Raw genomic sequence first — 27,570 nt, forward strand, 5'->3', positions numbered from 1 at the left:
CACAGTCCTATGCATGAATAGGGAACAGGAACCAAATCCAGCAGCCAGAAATGAGAGCTGGAAGCAAGAGAGCAAGCATGTGCTTTACAGCTGCATTTATAGTATAAAAGACTATGCCCAAATGGACTGATATCTTAAAGGCTATTGGCTGAAGGTGCTCCCACAGCATCTTCCCCTTTTGTTTAAATAAGAAAGTTTCAATACAAAACTATGTATACTAGGAACAGATGTCAAGTATAAAGTTAGAATTGCAACCAGCATAAACAATATTAAGCAAGGAACATATCCTAATGTTTTAATAAGCATTCTATCCTAAGGAGTCTAAGTCTTGTATTGGAAATGGTTTGACTAGATCATAAGAGGACAGTAACTATGACTATCTAATTGTCAACCCCATTGAAAGTCTAAGAAGGGAGATAACTTTAATTGAGCAGGCAGGAAGTGCAGTCAAGCAGCTTCCAAAATGTGCAGTAGATGACAAAGACAACTGGCTACCTGGGCAATCACCCAAAGTCTCATTTTTACTGTTGAAGCAACCAACTTTGGCCAAGGCGTAGAGTAACTGACAGGCCATTTTCAGAGGCAGGAAATTTTTCAGAACCGTCTTGCCCTGTCTTGACAAGGTTTGGCCATCTTTTTTCTTGTATTCTGCTTGTCCAGTCTGAACATCATGCACTTTGTCAGTAGTCAAGGCATGGGCAGTTCCTTGCCCAAAGACCAGTTGTGCCAAGAAGAAGACAAACTCCAAGTGTAGTGTCTTTGATGCTCAACAATCTCTCGGGAATAGATTGGTGCTGCCAGGAGCAATCTTGGCACATCAACAGAATCCTAAGTTATTTAAATGCCATGTTCTACAGATCTTTTAAGTGGTTGAAGATTACCTATCTATGCAGAATACAATCTCTATGTATCTAAAGAAACTAATTAGTCTGACTAAAAGGATGACAAACATAAATGACTATTGACCTATAATACTTAATACCAATGTAAATTAAAGATTAAGATTTCATATCAGAATATCAAACAATCTTTAAACAACTGTGCAGTAAAGGAGGACAATGACCTCAAAATGTAAACAATGTATCTTGATCAGAGGTAGAAATACAATATGATAAATATATACTAAAATTTTATCAATATACAAAATGCCTTAAACAGAGGTAGAAACATGCATGCATACAATCTGACAAAATAACTTTGCATAGGTGTACAAATATATAAACAGAAATATGAGCATATTCAATATAACAAATATAATTTAACTGTATCTATACCAGTAAAAATTGTTCATAAGTAATAACTCACAAGTATTCAATATATTATTCACTATTATTATTATTAGTGTGAATAAATTCAAATTAATCTACCTATTATCCCATCAATTTTCCCTCTTTTTGAGATCTCTGTGCCTAAATAATTTCCACCCCAACCCCCAACCCTATGTGAGTAATAATCATCCCTAAATGGTATCTCTAACTGTGAAGACAAACTTTGTTAGGAGAGGGGACTTCATCTTCTAGAATTACTGCCAGCTGTCATGGGGGCAATGCTGTTTCTATGGGATTCTGTAAAAGTAAAATGATGGTTAAGTTTCAAGATTGCTGCTGTTTTGTATAATTGCAAATGGTCTCTGAGTAGTCAATATGGTTTTTCTGAAGTTCTTCTTTAGAGTTCTGGCTAGAATGTTGTAAGAAGGTACACCATTTCTGCAGCTGGTACCCCCAAAACAGTCTCATAGTAGTGCTATCAGCATCATGACATCACATCAACCAGATGGAGTCATTGTTGTAGGGCCCCATCTTCTTTCTGGAAGTTTCAAAGGTTGCTGCAGAAAAATCTACTGTTCATGGTTGAAAACTTAAACATCATTCATATAGACATATATTCAATGAAAGATATAATATAGACAAAATGGGCAGAGAAAAGTAAAATATTTCTTTCAAATCTATCTGCTCTCTGGACTATACCAGATGATTCCTGACAGACAGAAATTCTGAATTTTTCTTTTAACAACGTGATTGGATTTACAGAAGGATAGCCATTGTCCAACTCTAAAGCCAGTTCCAATTTTTAAGTAGAGATGTATACATGTCCAGTTAATCAAATTTTACCATGCAGATGATACAGCATCATAAGTCAGATTTCTCTTTGCTTGGTGATCCTTTCTGGGTAATTATCTTTTCATTTTTAGGCATCTAGATGTCCAAGGTCTCTCAACTCTTTGGAGATGGGTATTTTCCTGCAAAGACAAGAACAGAACCCTGCCCCAACCCTTATGAGGTTTCCTTACCATTTGTATGGTTGTCATCATTGTGGATGAGCTGCCATTTCTCTTTCTCAAGAGGTTTCTCTTTTTTCAAATTGAATATCAATTTTGAGGGTATTCATAGCTTTTCTTCTCCTGTGGGAACAAGAGCAAAAACCCTTCCTCAACATAGCACATCTCCTGGTTTTCATTGTGAGGTCAACACAGCCTTGAAATATACTGGCTGATTTAATTCAGAAGTTTTTTCTAATTATCCAACATCCGTGTTGCTGTTGTTCCTTTCTCATTAGCATTAAGAAATTCAAGGTTAATAAAGCATATTGCAATCTATTTCTGGGGGTATTTTCCATCCCTTTCTGTTTCTTTAGCATATTCTTTATAGTTTGATTTGATCTTTCTATAACTGCTTGACCTGGAGGATTGTTTGGTATACCTGTAATATGCTTTCTATTATAATAAGCAAAAACTGCTTCATTTTCTTAGACACATATGCTGGATCATTGTCTGTCTTTTTTGTGCAGGTATACCCATGATGGCCATAACTTCTACTAAATGTGTGGTTACTGAATCAGTTTTTTCTGAGTTCGAGGTAGTTGCCCATTTAAAACCTGAATAAATGTCAGTAGTATGGAGTACATATTTTAATTTTCCAAATTCTGTGAAGTGGAACATATCCATCTGATGGATCTCATTCCTTTGAATACCCTTTGGGTTACTCCTTGCAGGTAATGATATTTGGCTATAGAAAGAGCAAGTAAGTCACCTCTTTATAATCTCTTTAGCTAGTTACCTTGTAATAGAAAACTCTTTGAACCTTTGCTATTGACATGATGTTTCTTATGAAATTCTGAGACCTTCAGCACACTTCCAATCAATAATCAGTCAATTTTTGCATTACCTTGAGCTAGAGGACCTGGCAGACCTGTATGGAATTGGATGTGGGACAAAGTCTATTCCTAATTATGATATCTTAAACCTAAATTAATAAAGAAGTCAATTCTGTATCATCTTGTATAAATTCAGTGGTTTCAATATGCAAGACAACTCTTTTTGAGAGGTTATTTAAAAATCCCTTAATACCTTAAGAATAGCATAAAACTCTGCCTGTTGGACAGAATTATGAGGGCTTTGTTTTACCTTACTTAATTCTTCTTATTTGTAACCTGACTTTTCTGATTTATTTGCATCAGTATAAAAATGTATGGGCTCCAGTTATTGGTGTATTATATACAATTTGGGGAAGAATCCAAGTAGTTCTCTTTATAAAGTTAATTCTATCACTTTTGAGATAATTGCTATTAATTTCTCCCCCAAAAAATAGCACAAGCTCTTTGCCATGGTTCATTGTCTTCCCATAATTTTTAAATTTCATCAGTAGTAAAAGGCACTATAATCTCTGCTGGGTCTATACCTGCTATTGGTAAAGTTTTGATTTTTCTTTTATAATGAATTCAGAGACTTTTTCCACATAAATTTTTAATTTTTTACTTGGTTTATGTAGTAAAAAAAAATCTATTCTAAGATAATATCTTCCTTCTGGATTAAAATTCCTGTAGGGGAAATTCTGGAAGGCAATATGACTAGAATACAATTAATATTTGGATTCACTCTATCTACATGTGCCTCCTGTAATTTCTCTTCAACAACTGTCAATTCTTTTTCCGCTTCAGCTGTTAATTCCCTGGAACTATTTAAGTCTTTGTCATCATCTAAGGTTTTGTTTAAATGAATTATGAGATCAGGTGTTAACCCAACAGCCAGTCACAAACTGGAAATGTCTCCTAACAACCTTTGAAAGTCATTAAGAGTCCACAATTGGTCTCTCCTAATTTGTACCTTTTGTGACTTGGTTTTCTGCAAACCTATTTATAACTTAGGTAATTGACAAAATCTCCTCTCTGTATTTTTCCAGGAGCAATTTGTAATCCCCATTTTGGCAAAACTTTCTTTACTTCTTCAAACATTTTTTCTAAAGTATCCATGTTTGAATCAGATAGCAAAATGTAATCCATGTAATGGTAAATTATAGCCTTAGGAAATTGCTTCCGTATTATTTCCACTGGTACAGGGTAGGGCTATTAAGCATTCCCTGTGGGAGGATGGTCTACTGGTATCTCCTAGTAGGCTGAGAATTATTGTAAGTAGGCACTGTGAAAACAAACTTTCTCTGTCCTTTTCTTGTAAAGGTATAGTGAAAAAACAATCTTGTAAATCAATAACTATAAGAGGCTATCCTTTTGGTAATAGAGAAGGTAGGGAATTCCAGATTGTAGATGACACATAGGTTAAATAATTTTGATGACAGCTCTTAGATCTGTCACCATTCTCCATTTTCCAGATTTCTTTTTAGCAACAAATACAGGAGAATTCCAAGGGCTGGTTGATTCTTCATATGGTGAGCATCTAAGTTGCTTCTGTACCAGTTGATCTAAAGCCTGCAGTTTGTCTTCTGTTAAAGGTCATTATTTAACCCATATGAGTTTCTCAGTTAACTATTTTAAAGGCAAGGCTGTTAGTACCTCTGAAGGTTTGCTAGTTGCTTTGTGTTCTTCTATAGCCTGAATGGCTGGTGAACTTTGTTTAAGATATTTTATAATATCTTTCCCAGAAACATGAGTTTTGGGGACTGCAGGAATGTTAACCTGGGTATTCCATTGATGCAATAGGTCATAGGACCATAAATTTACTGCAATATTAGCTACATATGACCTCAGCCTTCCTCTCTGCCCTTCTGGCCCTATGCATTCAACCTGCCTCATGCTTTCTTTCACTTTAGATAGGGTTCCAATTCCTAGGAATTGAATATCTGCCTCTTGAAGAGGCCAATCTGGATACTAAGATTCTGGAGTAATGATACTTACATCAGAACCCATGTCTAGTAATACCTCAATTACAATGTCATTTATATGCATTCTTAGTTTTGGTCTTTGATCATTTATAAAAGTTTTCCAAAATGTACATTTTCTATTTTCTACTGGAGTTTTTGATTTATCCTCCACGTCTATTTCATCATCTAGAACAGTATTTTTTTTTTTTACAGTAAGCACTGGATTGTTTAATTTTCCTGGTGAGACATGTTTTTCACAGTGACTGGGAATAACTGAACCTTGTTTAACATGGGGGACTGTGAGAGGCCCCCCAAGGAGTTTCCCAGTGGTATTGGGTTGCTTTGTCTGTCTTTTGCCAACATACATTCATTGGTCCAATATCGTCCTTTGCCACACTTCCTACATATATGAGAAGATGAGTCCTCCTATTCTTGCCATTCCTAGAGGAGACAGTATTCCTAGGAATTCCTTTTCTACAGTCCCTTTTTATATGTCCTATTCTACCAGAATTAAAACATTTGACATTTTGGTGTTCCCTCATTTGGAAATCGCTTCTCCTACCCAATCCTCAGTACTATAGTCAAATATTTCAACATTCATTGTAGGCAAGATCCATTTATCTATTAATCTTTAAAGGCTCAAAGATCTTCTAAGTTGGCATTTTCAAAAGCCAAAGTTTCAATAAGTACACATCTAGCTTCAGGGTCTGTAACTCCTACTTGCACAGCCTTAGTTAATCTTTGCAAGAAGTCTCTAAAGAGTTCTCTCTGGCCCTGTTTAATCCTAATATATAATTCAATTCTCCTTCCTAGCTCCTGAATTCTGTCCCAAGCATTTAAAGTTGCTGTGCTACTTAGGGCCAAGGTGTGTTCAATGTAGTGAGCCTGTTCCTGAAGATCAGAGTAATAACACTTACCAAGAATTTAATCTTGGGAAGTCTCAAATCCTTTTGCTTTCCCCTGTTCTAAATTTTTGCTTCTTCTCTCCCATAACACTTTCAAAGCAGCTGAGACCCATCTTCTAGGACCACAGAGATTAACTGAAGCCAATCATGTGGGGTAGTCTTATTGTTTGAAGCCCATGTTTTCACCATTTCCCTCACAAAAGGTGAATGTAGTCCATAAGAAACTATTGCTTGTTTAATTTCTTTTAGATCACTCATATGTATTGGTTCCCATGTATAGTCTTTGACTACCTTAGAGTACATTGTGCTAGATGGTTTTTCTGAGGAAATTACTGGAAATGCAGTTTAAATTCTGTGTAAGTCATTCTTGGGTCTGGCATGTACTGATGAAGCTAAATCCTGTCCTTGTACTTCTGTCCCTGCTCATCAATTTCCATAAATTCCTCAATCTTTTCCATTCTTTTTACTACTGCCTTTTGTAAAGTCTGAATCTCCTGTCCAGTGTTCTGTTTTAAGGCCCTCACTGAGGATTCCAAGGTATGAAACTTTTCCAGTAAAGATAACATCTCATCCTTGGACATAATTTTGTTGGTGTGTATATTACCTTCCTGGAGAAATACCTTAACTGTTAATCTATCATAACTTTTCAAAGATTCTGATTGTTAAATTCAACAATACAAATTCTTTCAGATAATTCTGTCAAACTGATGATATTTCTCTCCATAGTATTGATCTTCTCAACTAGCTGGCTATTATTAGTCTATAAAACTTTATTATTTCTAAAAGTGCCTCATTCTTGGTCCTTATCAAACCATTTTTAATGAGATAATATGAAAAACTAAACTAATTTCTAAAATCAAATAAAGGGATGTGATAGGGGAGTTCAGCCAATCACATTCTGTTTTTGGGGGCATGCCGCCCTCAGGCTAAAGCCTGCCTATAAACCTAGCAAGCGCACTCTGCTAGCCTCTCTTTTCCCCTGGCTCCTGCGTCCGAACGGATCATTTGGATTCTGGTGTAAGCTGTTGTAAGTCTTACTTCTGTTTATTAAAGCTGTATATTTTGTATCAAGATAGTCTGAGGACTTTTCATTACCAATCGCCCTACGGCTTCAGGGATGTAGAAGGAAAATCACATAAGCCTTCCAGAATACCATCCATAGTGTAAGAAAACTAATTATTCGACTCCTGGATAGTTATGTTATCATAATTGTAATTTTTGTAATATGTAATTTTTGTAGTTTTCCAGATCTTGCCTGTTGTAAGATCTGAAGGCAATTACAATGAATTGGAGTAGGTGTAATAATTGTTATTGGCCAGCAGGTGTCACAGTTGTGGCCACGTGGCCAAGAGATGCTAGCAGCAGTGAAGAGCATGTGTTGCTTACTTAGTTACTGAAAAAAATACTTTGTTTAACAAATTAAGAGCAGTTATTAAGGCCATCAAATGATTCTGAGAGTTAAGGCCCTGGATTTAAAAAAAACTCAGAGCAAGTTGCCAACTGTGCACAGTGGGGATGGCAGGCAGCAATGTGTGGGCCAGCGTGTAATACACTGAGTGGCAGCATGTGGGTCGCAAGCTGGGGAGTGCTGAACAGCAGCCTGCTGTATCTGAGTGCTGGCTAGAGCCACAGGCAGGAGAGTCAGTGCCCAATGTGCCATGTGGCTGGCAAACTGATCCCAAAAGGGTGGGCTGGTTCACACGTTCGGGAGTCAGATGATGATGGAAGTTACAAAATAATCCCACACTAGTTCAGAATTGCATATAATAAGGGATAGACTCACAGATCACAGTCCTAGATCACAGTCCTCTGCAACAGGAACCAAATCTAGCAGCCGGAAGTGAGAGCTGGAAGCGAGAGAGCTTTACACTTTACACTTTACAGCTGCATTTATAGTATAAGAAACCACACCCAAGTAGGCTGGTATCTTAAAGGCTATTGGCTGAAGGAGCTCCCATAGCAAGCAAGGTTTATAAAAAAATAAAATGTAAAAGATTAAAGCTACACCTCAATGCTTTTACACTCAAGAATGTACCTTACTCTGGCAGCTAAACTTTATAATTTAGAAGTCACCCGGGTGATAATGGTTTTAAAGACATAAAGGGACCATAGGGAACAGCTGAGGTTTACAAATGTATGGTAGACTATAGTACTAAAGAGTTCAGTTATAAGGATAGACCTTAACAGTTTCAGAAATGTCAGTGCCAGGTGATGTTCACCAGAAGCACCAGTCATAGTGAAATGGAGCAGGCTGAGATCTAGAAGGCAGGCTATGTATATGCTACCAAGGGTGGGCTTGAGGTGATCCAAGCCTCTCAAAAAGAAAGAAAGGAGGTACTTTATTTTTGATATTGCAGGAAGATATTTAAGAGATTTTATGGGACAGCTGTGCTTATAAATGTTTTATATTGTTAATATTTGAGCTTAAAATAAAAGGCTAAAAATTAGAGTCACAGCAATAAGCACATAATGCTAACCAGAAACTGGGAGGTTCATTTCTTGTGATACAACAAGGCAATGAATGACCTAAGCAGTCTGGCAAGGTCTTGGAGCAGCTTCTAAGCCTTTGGGTCTCAATGCTTGGAGGTTGAAAAACCTTCTTACAGAGGTAGCCTAGGGCCACCTGAATGTCAGATATTTGCATTGATAACAATAGGAAACATTTTATAGTGGGGGCTACCACAACATGGTAAATAATATTAAAAGGTTAAAACATTAAAAAAATTAAAACCAGTGGTTTCTAACCAGTGGTTTAGAAAATGTCTACCCTTACTCAAGGTCTACTCAGCCTTCAGAATGTATGTCTAGCCTCCTTGACTTTGCTAACTTTTCTAGGCTTAAGTAATTTGGCTAAAATAAGTCATATAAATGATCTGTGTTTCACTAAAAAAAAAAAACTTCAATTCAAAATCATCATTTTAAAGTCAAACCTGACAGAAATATAATGTAAAGTACTAGTCTTAAAAAACTGCTAACCTATTGTATTATTTTAAGGAATACAAGTTAATAGCCATCCTTATAAATGATAAAGTTTGTTAATTGTAGCCATGCTAAGTACTACTGGTATAATTAATTACAGGTATAAACCTTAATTAGCTTTTAAAAAGTAACTAAAAACAAAGTTGTCTATTCAGATATACCTGGGCAGCCCTCAGATACTTCAGAGATCTTTAGAATATGGCATTTAAAATGTTGATTAAAAAGCTTATTATATCAGACAGAGACTCCCAGATCCTAGCAGTGACCCAAGGTCTCCAAAGAAGATTATAGGGTACTGTGGTGTCTCCAGCTGGATTATGATGATGCTGACCACTGGGCTAGATGCCCCAATGGAATACCTGCTGCCAGGACCCAGCCCAGACTGTGAACAAGCAGTAGGACACTGGAGAACAAACTGAACTCCTTTTGCCTAGACAAAATAAGGTCAGTCTTACCCATGTTCCTCCACAGAAAAGACTCTTCACCTGATGAAGACTGATGCTGTTCTTCTGAAACTTCTGCCTCCAACATTATGGAAACCTTGACACAGCCTACTGGTCCCTGTCATTCTTAATAGATTTGGAAGCTGTTTGATCTATACTCAGGTATAATTTATCCTTCTTTGATCTTTGATAGTATTGACGGCTGGGCTAGCTATAATTTTGTCAGCTTAGCAGCATGTAACCAGTTTCTTCCACAAGGGTATAGTCAGCTTATTCGCTCATTTTATATATAAAAATCAAGCCTTGATATGGGTCTATAAAAGGTCTGAGGATAAAAACTTATAAGTTTTAAGTTCCTCAAAAAAATTATTTGAGATATAAATGCAAGTTATAAATAAATAATTTAAGATTTAAAAATATTTTAAATTGTTTTCCCCTTATATGGTATAAAAGTTCAGAGTTTAGCATTTAATAGAGTTCTGAAAAGTTAGTAGAAAAATGACTACTTACTGCTCAGTCACAAACTCAAGATTTTGAATTTATTTTGGTTGCCATCTAAATATAAACTTAAAGATGCTTCTCAACAGGTCAAAGCTATCTCTGTTCATTCTATACCTGGCTCTCAGGACAGAAAAAAAAATGTGCAAAACGTACATGTTTCTAACCCAAGTCTGCAGTTTCTGCTAGGACTCAACTGAGTCCACTCCTGCTGTTTTATAGACACCCATTACCTGCTTTTTCTGCTATGTAGATTTCAGTACAGATTGATGACACTAATATATCTAAAACTGTTATGTCCTTTTGTAAAGTAAAAATTCATATAGACTTCAGAAAAAAGCCTGGATCTACTTCTCTCAGGTCAAAAGGATTCCAGATAAGTGCAGCCTAAATTTTCTCCACCTGTCTATTCCTGAAGATGACATTTTTCTCTCTCCTGGTCTTGGGACCCCTCCCCTTCCCACTTTCTAAGACTATGAACCTGAAAGTTTCAAATGTAATATTTTCCTTTAAGCTCATAAATGTTAACTTCTGTTCCTAGCTTAAACTGTCTCAACAGGTTTACATATGGCTGACAGGCACATCCAAGCATCAGCTGTTGACTACAACCTGCCACAAATGACTGCGAGCCCTGGACCTGCTGAAAGCTGATGTGGACCAGTTCAATCTATGTGAATGATCCCTGCTTCTTCAGTGCAGTCAACAAATGAGATGCTTCTGATAAATGCCCTGAATTTCCCTCCTCATCTTTGACTCACCTTTCAGTCTTCTTGGGCCCTGAATCCAATATCCCAGTGTCAGCTCCAAATAGTTACAGAAGAGAACACTTTGTTCCGCACGCCCTGCCCAAAATAGATTGAAATATTGAAACAAGGGGGAACTCCCTGGCATGGGGGAAAATGACTACCTATAATATCCATTGACATATGAGGAAATAAGCCAAGCGTTTTAAATTAATGGATTTATTAACTAAAATGGTTCTACAATAAGATAAGACCCTTTAGTTATTTATGCAGAACCAAAAAGGTCATTCAGGATTATAATTTGCTTGTACTCAAAGATCAGAGCTACAGGACCTGATAGCAGAGGATGGTCACTCACTGCCCGACAAAAATCTGTTAGTTAATGGGTCTTAGGTCCCAATACCATCCCCTTAAACCCCTGGGCAAGTGGGACCAGTGATTGGGTCCTGTCATCGGTGCTTGTGAAGGGAGAATGTGGGGCCCAGCCATGGCAGGCTCAGTGGAGGTTCTGAGTTTCAGATTACCCTACCTGGTTCCCTGGAAGACCATGGACTGAGACCACCCAGGCATCACCCAGGACCAGAACATACAAGGGGAAAGTACCCAGTATTCCAGAGGAAATTCCTGGCATTCCAACCATTTTGAATGGGATCACCTGATGTCCCTTGGCACAGCACAGACCCATTCCCTTTCACCAAGACACCCCCTGGACAAATGCCAGTCAATCATGGGTCCTAAACCTTAGAGATACTCACTGCAGCCTCTGCTATGATTAAAAAAAAATCCAACCCCAACTGAACTCGAGGCTCTCTAAATGTGCCAATGTGTTGGACACACAGAGAGTCCAGGTTTGAACTTGAATAAAGGCTCTTTGTTTCTATATACAGGACTCAGTCTCCTTGTTGATTTTTAGGGAACTCTATGATCTGGACATTGTAATGATCTGTCTTGTCCCTTTAAGAGACAAGCCACGCCTACTCCCTCCCCCATTCACTTGAGGCAGGCAGATCTTCCTTTCTGCTTGCAGCCTGAGTCTCTTCCTTTTCCCTCTCCCTCTCAAAGAGGAGAGAGCTTTGTCTCTCCTCTCTCTTCTCTTCTCTTCTCTTCTCTTCTCTTCTCTTCTCTTCTCTTCTCTTCTCTTCTCTTCTCTTCTCTTCTCTTCTCTTCTCTTTTCTCTTCTCTCCCTTCCCTTCCATACTTCCATAACCCATTAAATAAATATCCAACATCACTCTGCATGGTGTGCCTATCTGTCTGTCTCTCGCCCGCCACTGCCACGTGGCTCGTCACCTGGGACCAGCCACCTTCAGAGACCTGTGGCATGGTCTTGTGTACCATCTCTGCTTGGGACTGGCTGCTCTTGGGAACCTGCTGCCCCCTGCCTGCCACCACATGGCCTGCTGCCTGCTGCTACTTGGAGACCTGCAGCATTTTTGCCACTGCAGCTAATTGGGGATCCACAGCATTTTTACTAATCCATTACATTGGTGCCATGAGACTCGGGAGGCTTTCCCACCCTGAGCCCCTCTCCTGGGGTTGGGATCCGGAACCAGGTATTTTCTTTTCTACAACAACCACATGTTCCATATGCCTGAGCACGGTTTTGATTTTTACAGCGTGTTTCTACACACACCACCAGCTTCATTCTGGTCAGTTTAATCATTTCTCTGAACCCGAGGAATTGACTGGTGAGCTCCTAAAAATCTTCTGGTGTTTCTAGAAACAGGTGACAGCCCCCAACCATGGACAGTTGAGCCTTTTGCTGACATTCATTTATGGGTTGCTTCTTTTAGCTAAAATTGTGACTGGCCTGACCTGAGGTCAGTCCTCCCATGCTAGCACTACACACTCTGTGTGGTGCATTCGACTGGGGGCACAGGGTCCCTCAGTTTTTCCTTCTCTTTTTTTCCTTTTTCGTTTTCTTTTCTTTTCCCTCTGCCATGAAAGACTGCATGGAGTGGTCTCTGGCCTCTCTGGCTTTCGAGTCACCCTGACCAATTCCAGTTAGGCTTTAGCACCCCACCCGGGGATAGAGGATGCTCTTCCATGGGTCTTGTGGTGTTCATGCCAATTTATGCCCCACCTGTAGGGGGAGATGTCCTGGAATAGGCCTTTTGGTATTGCCATTTTCACGGCTTTTCATGGTTTAAGCTATGGGTAGCAAGCCATCCATGTTTGTACCCCCTGGGATGGAAACCTTTTAGAGGCCCTAAAACCACAGGCCTTAATGCCCTACTTCTTCAGCTCCTACCCTCACTCTGACAGTACCCCGCTAGCTCCACTTTTATGGGGGCTTTCTAACACTGTCAGTGCACAGGCCAATGGACCCTGCTACTGCTATTGCTGCCAACAAGATAGGTCAGATCCACAATGAGGTTTTTTTCAATTCCAACCTTTTGTTCCCCTCTGTGGCTTTTGGCATGGCAGCTCAGCCACAGGGTGGATCATGCCTCTAGGTCTCTCTTATTATTAAGTTTAAAATTCCTGCAGCTCAAGGATTGTGGCTTTTCCATACAACATGTGACCACTGCCATTTTGACTGAGAACCTTACCACCATATTAACTGAGGTCAGGTGACTTCGCTGCCATCTTAACTGAGAGTATACAACCTTCAGAGACCATGGAGGACCCTGAGGAGTAGCTCTAGGTGACAACCAAGTAAGTTCTCTGTCGTTTTTTAGTCAATAACTCAAGTAAAATTTCATCCTTCTCAAAGATCTCTGATGCAGTTTGACAGCTGAGAGAGGTTTTGTCAGTTTAAAAGGACAACCTCACCAAACAAATTTCAGTTAATTACAAATACAATACCTGCAAGCTATAAAGGTGTGAGGACAAATACAAGTTATCAAATTTCTCTCTCACACTGCCTTCCATAGTCTTAAAAATACTTTTCATTGTGCAAAAAATATCTGTCACAGTCATTCTGACATAAATATGCTACTATTTATACAATGTATATCTCTAAAACTTCTGTTTTTACAAACCCAAAGAATTCTTGTGAGTTCCAGGGAGCTGAATTGAAGGATCCCCCTTAAATAGGTCAAATACACCCCTCTCAATTCCCTGGTCCTAATTTTTCCCCCTAAACTTAACATTGTCCTCTGTTCTGCCAATACCTTAAACAGGTGCAAGAGACACCAGACATTTCCATACCACAAACACTGAACAGGAACAAACAGACCAGCAATGCCAAGATGTGACCAGCACCCAGCCTTCTCAGATTCCCCCCAAAGATGATGCCCACAAATAAGCAGAAAGCAGTCTTGAGAATTCACCACCCCAATTCCCTTAACCTGTGGTGCCTAATCTCCCACCTTTTTATTATTTAAAAAAAATGAGAATGTAATGATATGTTCTGTCTCTTTAAGAGACAAGTGACATCCACTCCCTCCCCTGTCTTCTGAGGCAGGAAGATCTTCCTTCCTGTTTGCAGCCTGAGTCTCATTCCTTTTTCCATCTCCCTCTCAAAGAGGCAGCTTCTGCCTCTCCCCACTTTTCCCCTTCCCCTTCTGTCTCTCCTCTCTCTCTCTCTCTCTCTCTCTCTCTCTCTCTCTCTCCTTCTTCTTCTTTTTCTTCTTCTTCTTCTTCTTCTTCTTCTTCTTCTTCTTCTTCTTCTTCTTCTTCTTCTTCTTCTTCTTCTTCTTCTTCTTCTTCTCTCTCTTGCTCTGCTCTTCTCCCCCTTCCTTTACATACTTCCATAACCCACTAAATAAATATCTAACCTCACTCTGCATGGCATGCCTATCTGTCTGTCTCTCACCTGCTGCCACCACATGACTCACCACCTGGGGCCAGTCACATTCGGAGACCTGTGGCATGGTCCTATGCACAGTACTTGCCTGGTACTGGCTGCTCTTGGGACCTGCTACCCACTGCCACCTCTTGACTTGCAGTGTCTCTGCCACTGCAGCTACTTGGGGATCTGTAGCATTTTTACTAATCCATTATAGACACAACACCTCGAAACTCTGCACTCCACGTCTGATGTCAAAATGCTCTCCACATCTCCAACCCTTTTCAACTTTGTTGACTGCAACATGTTTCTTCCTCCTGGACTGATTTTACTCCCTATTCAGCTCTCCTCCACAGGTATCTCACAACTCTGGCATCTCCAATATCTAGGGTTCTCCAAGGCAATCAGTCTTCAACTTCAAATCTTCATGCAATGGACTGTCTGCTAGGCCTCCATTCAGGGACACCCCTGACACATACCTGGCCTCAGTGGCTTTCTTTAAGTATGGAGGCAAATTCCATAACCTGTTTCTTCTATCCTTAACTCTAAAGCCAGAACTAGGTGACCAAAGCTGCCAAGTTCTGCTGCTTGCTGGGGCTGGAACATAGATCCGTCATTCAGTTCAATCTCCACCAGCTTTCTGTTTTTCGTGGTTTCCTTCATTACCTAAGCTTAGCTGTCTTAAAACTGGATCTGTAGACCAGGCTGGCCTCAAATTTAGAGATTCATCAGCCTCTACCTGCTGGGATTAAAGGTGTGCCTCACCACACCCAGTTCTAAGGATTTTTTTAATAATTTTTTTCACAAGTGGGAAGCTTAACTGGGTGGGATCTTGCCCTGAGGTTACCACTTCCTTTATCCCATTTCTAATTTGTTTATCTCCTCGAACATGGGACTTAGTTCTATTCTACTTCCTGGTGTTCTTTTTCTCCTCAAAATTTATATTTTGTAATTTACCCTACTCAGCTTGCTCCTTTTGGTTATAAATCTTTATCACATTTACTGCTAATAATGGCATGACAGAGTCTATACTAGGCTGTTTTGAGATTTCTTCTACCAATGAAATTAATCCAAAATTCTTCACTTTAGCCTGAGGCAGACTCTTTGGACAATTCATTAAGAGATGTTACAATTTTATAAATACTCAGGTGCACCTAAATTCATAAAACAAATACTACTTGACCTTGAAGCCACTGATTAATGCCAACACAGGAGCAGTGACTTCAATGACCCAGTCACACCAAGGGAGAGGTCATCTAGATAATAAATAAACAAACGAACAGAGAAACAGTGGCATTAAGGGCTACCATAGAGAAAGTGGTCTCAGCAGATACCTACAGAACATGCCACCCGAGCACAGCAGAGTACAGATTTTTCTCAGCAGTCTGTGGAACAGACTCTAGAGCAGATCACATACTAGGATGAGCACAGAAAGCTGAGATAATTTACTGCAGTCTTTCAACCCACAATGGAACAAAAAGTCATCAGCTGCCAGAAATCAATGGGAAGAGACACTACAGGAAATCCATGAACACATGGAGGTTGACTAACACATGACTGAGAAACAAATGGGACAATGAAACAATCAAAACGAAAATTTAAAAATTTCTATAATTAAATAAAAACAAAGATATTACATACAAAAACCGATGAGGCACAAATAAGGTGGTGCTAAGAGGAAGATTTATGATTTAGGTCCCTTAAATCATAAAATTAGAGACAACTCAAATTAAAAACTTAGTGATGAACCTTAAGGGAATTTAAAGATCTGTTTTGCCTTGTAAGTGCAAAGTTCATAAAATGCTTTCTTCTGTGTCCTGCAAAATGTCTGGCAGTTCTTTCATGGAGCAGGAGCCATGGACGGTCTCACCTTTAGGCAAGTTCAGCAGTCAATTCTCTGTGGGTCCTGCATGTTCAGTTTATACAGCGTACCATCAAGTAGTCCAGGCAAAAACGGTTTTTTTTTTTTTTTTAGCCCAAATGGCTAACAAACTCCAGAAGGAGCTTCTTTGATGCCCATCATCCTCAAGAAGTAGATTGGTGCTGTCAGGAACAGATGAGTCTCACTGTCATGAAAAGTCTTAAGTTCTTAAAAACATTTTAAATGCCATATTCTGTTAGTCTTTGAAAGGTTTGAAGAATACCTATCCATATAAAATTTATCTCTGTACATCTAGAAAATCTAACCAACATGACTACAAGCTTGACTATTATAGATGACTATTAACCTGTATTTTTTAATTATACGTTACATTTTAAATGAGCTGTACAAACACAATTTCTTAAGCAAATACAGATATATATATATATAACAAAATTGACCTTAAATTTGCATCAGTAAACCAAGATCCATACCAATGCAAAGTATTCATCTCTATAGCATATCCCCCTTTAAATGTAAACAAACATTTATAAACAATCATTTCAGGAATTTGGACATTGTTCTCTAGACTACTTCCTGCTGATTGGGGGTGCTGTTAATTAGGTCTTTCTGGGGTATCCTGTGTGATAGGTCCATTTCAGCCAGCAGTCCTGAAGCTGTCATGGATGATGGACCATCTGGGCCATTGTTCCTGGGGGTCTTGTTTGATTAAGCCATATTAGCTGGTAAGGAATCCACAACTTTTTATCCTCTGTGGAAACAAAGCAGAACCTCTTTTCCCAAGCAACATATCCTTAGACCCAAATTTTGAAGTCAAGATACCTTTAAAATATATATGGGTTTTGCTTAGCAGCCCATACAATGAAATATCTCTCTTTGTTTAGATCAAAGAGAGGTTTTGTTTTCACAATCAAAAAATTCAAGAAAACACAATAATATATATAATCTAGACTCTGTGTATTTGCCATCTCTACATGGCTAATTTTTTTAATCCTTTAATCTATAACTGTCTGAACTCTTTTATAATACTTTTACTATCCTTTTAAAGACTTTGTTTTATTTTGTAAAACTATTTATTTCTTTTTATAACTGTCTATATTCTTTTTCTTTCTCTCTCCCAAACCTACTTATATTTATGTAACACTAGGACCCATTTAGAGGTCTTTTTTTAAATCTCCGAGTCTGTCTTTATTGCTTAGCTGTAATCATTTTCTGACCAGGAGCACCTTTTTTTAAAAAAAAAATGCTAAGTGGTTGTGGCTAGGACTAAGGCTGCAGTGCCTTTTGGCTCTGCCCAGTCCAACATGTTTAACACCAAACTCTCCGCCCCAGCTCCAGGGATGTGGAGGGTTCACTTAGCAACCAATCAACCTGTAGCACTCTGCTCACAAACCTCATTCAAATGCTCCATAGCCAGACCTCCCAAAAGACCCAGAGCCTTTCATGCCAGCACGAACCAGGAAGTTCTCCCCTAAAGAAGTCATGCAGCCTTTGCTGTCAATGCTGAGTCAGAAAGACCTCTCTTAAAGGAGTCACGGTGTCCCTGCTCACCACCAGCAAACAGAGCCCATCTGGGGAAAGAAAATGTGGCTACCAAGAAGCTGTGCTAGACTCTGTTCTTATGTGTCTAGAATTCCTTCCCAAGCTCACTCAGGTTTTATGGGGATATTGGCACATGTTCGCACACCATGTTGTAGTAAGATACTGCTCATTTGCTCCCAGCTACCTACACGTGAATAATCAATCACACAGAAACTATATTAATTACAAGACTGTTTGACCAATAGCTTATGCATATTTCTAGCTAACTCTTGCATCTTGGATTAAACCATTTCTATTAATCTATGAATCACCATAGGGCTGTGACCAACCTGTAAGGTTCTGGCTGATGCTGGTGTCTTTCTCCTTCAGCAGCTACATGGCATCTCTCTGACTCCACCTACTTTATATATCTCTGCTCGGATTTCTTGCCTGGCTTTACTAAGCCATTGGCAGAAACAGTTTCTTTAATAACCAATGATAATAAAATGTATTCATAGCATACAGAGGGGAACCCCACACCATCAATGAGTTTGATCCAAGTGGAGAAATGTAGAGGACCGCAACCACATTCGCCATTCCAAGATGGCGCTGACATCCGGTTCCACTGCGCGGTGAACAGGATAACGCGCATGTGTTGGCAAATTTCCAACGCTGTAGTCCCTGCCTCTCCCGAGGCATCATCTGGGATGATGGGCAGCTGACCAATCTGAGAGTGACACGTCCGAGGCGGGGACTGTTTCCTATATAAGGGCTGGGTTCGCCTCACTCTGGGTCTCTGCCATGTCGGCTTATGCTCTCGCTCTCAAGATGCATTAAAAAGCTGTTCTGCAGAAGGATCCTACGTGCCCCGCGTCGTTCTTGCTGGCGAGACAGTAGCGCGGGACAGAGAAAACCTTAAAGCATCCCTCACTAAAGACTAAGACAAATAGGGTCCACTCTTCCCATCCCTATTCAATACAGTTACTTGATGTCTTAGCCAGAACAATAGGACAAGAGGAGGAAATAAAATGAAAACAAAAGAAGTCAAATGCCTCTGGTTGCAGGCAACATAATCCTAAAATCAGGAATAAGACACAACACCCAATTTCTCCACTCTTATTAAATGGTGTTCTTGAAGACTTGGTTAAAGCAATAAGACAAGATAAGGAAGTATAATGTATGCAAATGGGAAAGAAATAAAGTATCTATATTTGCAGATGATATGATTCTATACATAAAAGATCATAAAGACCCTCCTAGAGATCACTCTTGGAATGGATAACTATTTTCAGAAAAATGCCAAAATATAAAATTAACATGCAGAAAAAAAGTCTTCCTATATACCAATCACAAACCTTCTGACAAATAATCAGGGAAACAGTTGTCTCAGAGAAACACATGGGGATAAAATTAACCAAAGAAGTTAAAGCGCTATCCAGTGAAAACTTTCAAATACTGGAGAAATTAAGAAAGACACTAAAAGATGGAAGGATCTCCCATGCTTATAAATTAGAAGAATTAAATCTTGAAAATCTCTATCTTACCAAAAATAATCTACAGATTCAATGCAATTCTCATCCCATCAAAATTTCAACACTATTCTTCACAAACATTTAAGAAAAATCTTAAAATCTAAATGGACACCAAAAGATTTGGGATAACTAACACAAACCAGCGTAAAAAAAAATAATGCATGAAATATCACAATTTCTGTTTCAAGTTATACTGTGGAAGCACAGTAACAAAATAGCACACTACTGGAACAAAAACGAGCATGTAGATCCTTGGAATAAAGGCCTGAAATATAGACCTGTACATCTAAATCAGCTGATTTTTGACAGAGATGAAAAAACAGCATTAGAGAAAAGACAGCATCATCTACAAATGACGCTGAGGAAATGGGATGCCCACATGTAGCAGAATGAGACTAGATCCCCATCTCTCATGTTGCACAAAAATCAACCCCAAATTGGTTTAAAAAAAAAACAAACAAACAAGAACAACAACAACAACAAAAACCTTCTCGTAAGACCCCAAACTTGGTAATGGAGAAAAGCAAATAAACCAAACAAGCCTATCAATAAATGGAACAATCAAATGAACAGACAGTTCTCTAGAGATGAAAAGCAAATGGTCGACAAGCATATAAAATCAATCCAACTCACTCACCGTCAGAGAAATGCCAGTAAAAACTACTTTGAGATTTTATTTTACCCTAGTCAAAATGGAAGTCATTAAAAAAAAACAAACAAATAACAACAAAAGGATGTGGACAAAAGGGAGTCCTAATCCACTGCTGCTGGGAGCGTGAACTGTTCCAACCTCATGGAAATAAGTATGCAAGACATTGCAAGTTGATCTAGCACAGAGCCTGGCCATAGTGCTCCAAGTCAACATGCACACCCATCCTTGCACAGTGATGTCTACCGCCACACCACTGAAGTCATATAAGGAACCTGGTGCTCAACAAGAGAGCAAAGGACAAAGACAATGTGGTATACAGATAATGAAAAAAACAACCATAAATATAACAAAATTATGCCATTCACAGGAAAATGGAGACAATCACAATAAGTGAATCAAGTCAGTCTCAGAATGGCAAGTGTGTTTTCTCTTATTCGTGATCCCTAGATTTAATAAGGTTAGCTAAAATCATGCCTGTCCATGAAAGTTGAAGTAAAACCATCTAGGGAGTGAAAGGAGACTAATTGGAGAGGGAGAGGAAGAGGCTATGAGGGGAAGGAATGATGAGTGGATGAAGTCATGGAGGACTGAGAAGGCAAACATGAGATCTAATGCAGGATATCGCTTAGGCATAGAAGAAAAAACCCCAGATGTGAAACCCTATTCTTGTGGGATAGAAGGTAAAGAAAGCAAATTATAATGAAATTACAGAAAGTAAAAGTTGCAAAAAACAAAATACGGGAGGACACAAAGTATCCTATCACCCATGGATGTTTTGACTCTGTTGGGATCCATGTCCCCTCCCTGCATCTTGTTCTCAGCTGGCACAGCTGCTGCAGCCACAGTGTAAACCACAGCGGGCTAGCCTGGAAGACTTCTCTACTGGGTTCCTGCAGAGTCAGCACCCTGTCGGACTCCAGTCCCCAGTGTGGGTACTACCTTCCCCTCCATCTGCTTCGGCTGCAGGTTTCTCTCTGGTGTTCTTCCATGAGTGCTTTTCGGTATGTTGGAGGGGAGTACCGGTGCTTGTATTTCGTTTTCACTGTTGGGTACTCTTCCTGTTTCTCTGCTGTATTCCTCTGGTGGTTGGGGTCCTCCCTAGTCTAGCTAGTAGAGGAGATGGCTCCCTGAGTTGGGAGATGCCAAATACCTTGTTGGTGACAGGGTGTCTCTCAGAAGCAGTACTTCTTTTGTCCGAGCTCAGAGGGAAAACCACAGAGCAGGCCGGCAATGGCAGGCCCACTAAAGTGCCTGCTCTGGGGCTGGGGAGTTTTTAGGCAGACTTTTTTTTTAGACTCAACTTGTAAAAGAAAATCCTTGTCATTGAGGAAGACACCTACATAAAGCAAAATTTTGTTTTGAATAACACTTGTAGAGAATATGTTGTAGTGGGTGGAGGTAGCGATATAAAATTGTGGTGGCAATTTAACAGAGCATTTAACAACAGTAGCAGATGGTCAGCTAAGGCCAGCATTTGAAGACGAAAGCCCTGCCGGGGCTTTCGGGGTAACACTTGCAGAAATCTACTGTGCACAGACCAAATCGCATTGTTTTCCCAAGCATGGTAAAGTTTCCGTAGCAAAAGCATTGTTTTCAGCAAGCATTTCAACTTCACAGCCACAGTGAATACCACACAGAATACCGAACAGAAGAGAGCGTCCATGCCAGAGAGCTAAAACCTTCGTGATAATACTGAAATATTTGGGTCTTCTCTTTTTGTTTTTTTTTCTCTCTTTCCTTCTTTTTTTATTTTCCAATCAACCCTGTTGTTGCAGCTGCTTCTTAGCAACACTGGTAAAGAGTGAAATTGAACACAACACTCTGGCAATCGAGACGCTTAAAGCCGTCAGTCTCCTGGAGACTGCACCATGTGGCATTTCAGACTGTGCTTAACAAGCAAGGTGCTCACAGATACTGTGCCTTAGGCACAACTTTCCCAATCAGGTCCTCTTGACATTTTTCTTAAAACTAACCTAAGAAAACTTTGATTTTAGAGGAATTGCCCAGAAAGTTCTACCCAATTTCATTCAATGAATCAAAATCTCACAAGGACTGAGCAGAGAGACATGATGATAGATCCTGGTTTCACGTCTCGAATTCTACTCTCATAAGTGACACCCTCTGAAGTCAACACCATCTTCCACACCTGCTGGGTCAAGTTCACTTAGAATTCCCAGGTCTGGCCGAACGATTCCTTAGCCCTCTGGAAAACCTAAAGTACATAAGTACCAACAGTCAGAATTCATACGTATCATACAACATGCTGCCCCATTGGAAAAATAGTAAGAAATTCTGTTTCTTTCTGGAAACTCTGGTGTGTGGAGCATGGGTGAGAAGGCTTCATGAAGTTCTGAGCTGGGTCAGACCTATTGTGGTTCCTCTCGGGTTTCAGCAGGGGAGCCAGGTCTTTTCATAAGAAAGCAGCACCATCTGTTGTCAGCATGAAGCGTCTCTGGGAGACAAGCACGCCACTCTCACGGAGTGTCGTCAGCTTTGGTCCACTCTCACGGAGTATTTCCAGCTTTGGTCACACTCACGACTGAACATTGCACATCTTTACAGCAGTTTCTCAGTGCCTTTGAAAAATCTGCAGCGTCTTTCATCACCACCAGAATAGTGAACAGCCAACCACCACAGAAAACCAACTAGATTAATTTTTTTCTCTCCCGCCCCTCTGCTACAGACTTTTCCAGCTGTGTTAGTGAAGTTCAACCTCTTTCTCTTTTCCTATGATTTGATATTAACTTTAAAAAAGCTAATAAAAACTTCCCAGTCTTTTCTTTTCTTTTTTCAGAAGTTGAATGTGAGTCTGCTGCAAACAGAGGTAGATAAGCTCGGTGTTTTGTGCCATACTGTGCAGGCCCAATTGTAAGTGAATAATAACACAGCTCCTGGGCAGAACTATGCAGGAATCTGAGCCAAGGTCAGACTGCAAAGGAGGTGGATGGAAAACTCAGTTCCACATCAGCTAGCTGGAACCCAAGAGACAGTGGGTTAGTATTTTTAGCAAATGTTGTCTCAAAGTCCTTAAGATGGCTCCCCCTTGCTGTTGCCCACTCGGCAGTTTTGAGGAGGACATACTATTGGCTGATCTGCAGGCTTCCTGGCAGGAATATGACAAGGGAGTATCTGAGGCTTAAAATAGTGGCTGGAGCGCATGAAGAAAAGGCGTAGATGAAGACAAATGTCTGTGTTGGAAAGGAGAAGTGTTATAAAAATTACACGTGGGAGCCAAAGTCAAAAACTAATCAAATAAATAAAATTTAATGAGGTCCTTTTTAAAAAATGACTCCATGAATAAAAAAAAAAAAGAATACTTAAAAAAGTATTGTAAATAAGTGACAATAAGCCCCTTTTTGGTTTTCCCTACATTAGGGTCCTCTGTTAGAGCCATGAGCTCAGGAAGGCACCAGACAATCAGGCGGAAAGCCCCTCTCTCCATGGCCTCTTAGCCTTGCTTATCTTACCTTTCCCATAGGGCTGACACAAGTGACTCCATTTTGATTCCTCCATCCCGCGCCTGATTCCCTCTAGTGGCATTGCTGATGAACTACCCTGTGGTCTGGTTGTCACTGCCATAAGGTAAATAAGGAGTCAGAAAGTTGTGTCTTAGAGCACTCATGGGATATTTTCAACTCTGAGACACTTTTCAGAGCCAGGACTCGGGGAACAAAAGACTTAGAATGGGCTCGGGAAGAAGCCTGAGGAATATTAGCAGCTGGCAAGGCACTCTAGTTATCCCCACAGCACACAGCATTAAGATAACAGTTATGATGCCCAAAAGTCATATAAGTTCTATATGGTTTTTAGATAGGTTCTATCAAGGCATAGAACATGCTATAGAGAAGCAACAGCTGTTTGTTTAACCAGGGCAACAAATCACAGAATTTAAAGTTTTTTTTTTAAAAAAAGAAATAAACAAAAAAACAAATACAGCATAAACAAATGCAACAGACCTTTACATAGTTAAAGTAATATTGCACAACACTCCCCTTTATCCTCTGCTTTCTCTTCTCTGGTATTCCCTGAACCTTGGAGGGTCTGATACAGATGTCCTGTGTGGGCATGAGCACACAGCAGTCATATATTCTCAATGCCCTGGCCAATTATGAGTCTCTGCAGTAACTACCGTTCATTGAGAAATGAAACTTCTCCAACGAAGGCTAAGAGTGGCACTGATCCAAAACCAGATGGTGACATGCTTAATCTGATCAAGGACCCGTGTCTTACTGTCCTATTGCTGTGACAAAAACCACTCTGACTAAGGCAACTTATAAAAGGAAGCATTTAATTGGGGACTTGCAGTTTTGGAGGGTAAGTGCATGACCATCATGGTGAGGAGCATGGCAGCAGGCGAGCCAATATGGCACTGGAGAAGCAGCTGAGAGCCTGCATCTGACCCACAAGCACCAGGCCAGTGGGGGTGGGGAGCTGGAATAGGATGGGTTTTTGAAACCTCAAGGCCCACCCCCAATGACACACCTCCTCCAGCAAGTTTACCCCTGCTAGTCCTTTCTAAACAGTCCCACCAGCTGAGGGCCAAGCTTCCAAACATATGAGACTACGGGGATCACGCTCATTCAAACCACCACAATAAGATAAAATAAAAATAGAAACTAATTTAATAAAAACTGAAGTAAACATTACTTAATAGTGAAAGACTGAGGATTTCCTTTAAGATGAGACACACACAAGGGAAGGAGTTTACTATCATTTATGATTAACCTCATAGTGAATGGAATATTCATATGGAAAAGTAATTGTGATCTGTCTATATTATTGATCCTAGATATAAATGTGAAGATAAAAATAAAGCTTATAAAAAATATCATTTTCTAAAAATAAGTCAGCATTTATGAAATCAAGCACCAAATGTATGATTCTCTAGAAAAAAACAATGATTTAGACTACATTAAAATTAAAACTTTTATTCATCAAATTTCCATTAAAAGATTTAAAAGGTAAGCCATGGATGATACGTTAAATATATTAATAATTCCAAAATAAATTCTTAACTTATTATGAGCAAGAGCTATCAGAGATACATATATCAGACAGATTTAAATGCAAGGAATATTATTTAAATGCTTGATGAGCTCAACTTCACTGTTGGTATGGGAAATGCAAATTATAACCACGCAAAACCACATTGTAATAGTTGATATTACGGCTGTCTTAAATAGGCCTCGATGTGTTTCTGATGAATCATTTCTACATATTTCTATGAGAGGTTGTCAAGTTTTTCATGAGATAAATATATAAACCTATTGATCAGGCAAATCATAATACTCTCTTTAATGAAGGCAGGTTTTATTCAATCAGCTGACCATCTTAATAGCAAAGGATTGACTGCAGGGAAAGGGGAGTGGAATTCTACCAGCAGATGACCTTTAGGTGAGATCCTGAGCATCAACCTTTTCTGCCTCTCTACTTTGTTACTGTGTACCCATCTATAAGTCTCTGCTTCTAGACCTGCCTCTTTCTCTTACACACACACACACACACACACACACACACACCATTATGCCTGTCTCTCTGGATAAACCAATACAAACACCTCTCAGAAGACTGACAACATGACGTTGTAGAAACCGTGTATGAAACAACTGTGATTCTTCTCACTTGTAGGGTGGAGTGCTGGTTGGTACAACTTTTCTGGATACCTATTCATTAGCAGCTACTAAAGCCGAGCATGCGAATGTCCCAAGTATTTCCACTCTGGGCTATGTACCCGATAGTGTATGTTTCACAAAAGATGTATTTTCCTGTACACATTTAACACTAGTCCTAAATCAGAAACAAATGTCCCTACTAATGGAATGGATGAAGGATGACATACTAAATCATGCAATGACAATCTCACAGAAACAATTTGAGTGAAAAAGGCCAAACACAAAGGACAACCCTAATCGATGACACTTGAAATTGGGAAAGGATATGAAGTATTTCCTTATTGCTCCTTGGTTAGTCTGAACAGACACTAATTACAATGGTGCACTGAGTGTCTGAAAACCCAGTCAGCTTTCGACTGATGTTTTCTTATGCCCTGTTCTGCACAGATTTAGAATTCAGTAGAACACTGTTCTGCACAGATTTAGAATTCAGTAGAACAGGGTTATTTAGAATGTATATTTTTATTACTTCAGAGGTTCCCCTTTCATATTTTGTAATCCTCATTCCCGTGCCATGAAACAGCAAAAGGAAAGCTATCAGTAAAATTTAAAAGTAAATAAATTATATATGCACCTCACAGGCTATATGCTGAGTAAATGGAAAATGGCATTCCAATCTAAGGAACGACCTCTTCGTATGTGTTCCTCAGTATGCCCTGCAGACATTGCGTAACTTTTTCTAGCAGATGTACAGAGGCATCTGCTCACTCTAGGCAACTATAAAGACAGGGGGAAAAGATTCTATTCAATTCTAGCGTAATGAGCCAATGGATTTCTTGTGCTTACTTACAGAGGTATTGATGAGAAGTTACTGACATGAACGTCAATGACTCAAACAGATGCACAATAAAAAAAAAGTCCACCCGGGAAGCCTTGCCTCGGGAGAGCATCATCCCCTGGACTCCTCGCCCACCTTGCTGGCAAGCCGGTGGTGGACAGTTCCCTCCCCGGCAATTGTGAACTGCTTACAGAACCTTGGGGAAAGGCTTTAGGAAGCTTGTGACGTTCAGAAGCTTTGATTTTATTTACTTCTAGAGACTTGTAGGTTTCTTTTACTTTCTAAGCCTTACAGCGTCTACCTTCATGGAAGCATGTTCCTGTTTGGAGGAAATAACTGTGTGGTAGAGACTCAGGGAAGGAAAATGGTTGGCTGGAAAAAGCCTAACTGGCCAGCAACTAGCCCTAGTCTGCCATCAGCTGTGAGTCTGTGCTCTCTCTGTAGGTGTCTCTCCAGGACTAGGGATATTACCTATGGCAGCAAAGGGCTGTCTTCTCCCCAGGCCTGCCAGCTTTATTTGATTAACTCTCCAGACTCACCCAGTGTTAGGTCCTCACACTGAAGTTCTCCACACAACCAACCACGAGGCTGACCTGGTTCCAGTCTCTCACCTTCTTCTCGGTTTAGCTCATTTCCTCAGAGGAGTTTTTTCCCTTTAATTGTTTGCTTCCTGTTAGAAACATGTTTGAAGTAGAGTGAGACCGAAACGGGAAACCTATGCCTTGCAGGTCGAGAGTTCCGTTTGCAGTTAAGAATGAGTTCCTGTTTGTACTGTTTGTCCTGTTTGGCCTATCTACATACACTACACGTGCTCGTGTGGGCAGGAAACGTGTCAGGATATATGCTTGCCCCTGCTAGACCTGATGGGAAATATGGTGACTCTATGGGTTTTTCCTTTTCACATGACTTGTGGCCATTTCCTGGGAACCCAGGAGTGGTTCTGGCCAGAGTCCACCTTCCTGGCCAGTATTTAGTTAAAGCTTGCTTGAAATCTGGCTTAAGATGGTGGTAGTGATCTTATTCTCGACTGGTGGGATTGGCAGTAGCAAGAAAGAGATCACTACTCCAACTGGAGTGTCTGGACCAGGCAAACTTTACTCATGAGCAAGTGTGCACTGGGAAGAGAGAACACTGAAGCA

General features: G+C 39.8%; 1 long non-coding RNA gene across 1 annotated transcript; it reads right to left on the bottom strand.

Moving 5' to 3' along the window:
* LOC146892865 (uncharacterized) lies at nucleotides 1–27,448 on the bottom strand. The gene is made up of 4 exons (XR_015003529.2): nucleotides 26,971–27,448; nucleotides 16,265–16,437; nucleotides 10,677–10,760; nucleotides 1–2,401 (listed from the first exon to the last, which is right to left on the bottom strand). It is a non-coding gene; the product is annotated as an uncharacterized LOC146892865 (long non-coding RNA).
* Between the last annotated feature and the right edge of the window lie 122 nt (nucleotides 27,449–27,570).

The sequence above is a fragment of the Myodes glareolus genome, chromosome 9 (assembly GCF_982192425.1).
Source record: "Myodes glareolus chromosome 9, mMyoGla1.1, whole genome shotgun sequence".
Taxonomy (NCBI): domain Eukaryota; kingdom Metazoa; phylum Chordata; class Mammalia; order Rodentia; family Cricetidae; genus Myodes; species Myodes glareolus.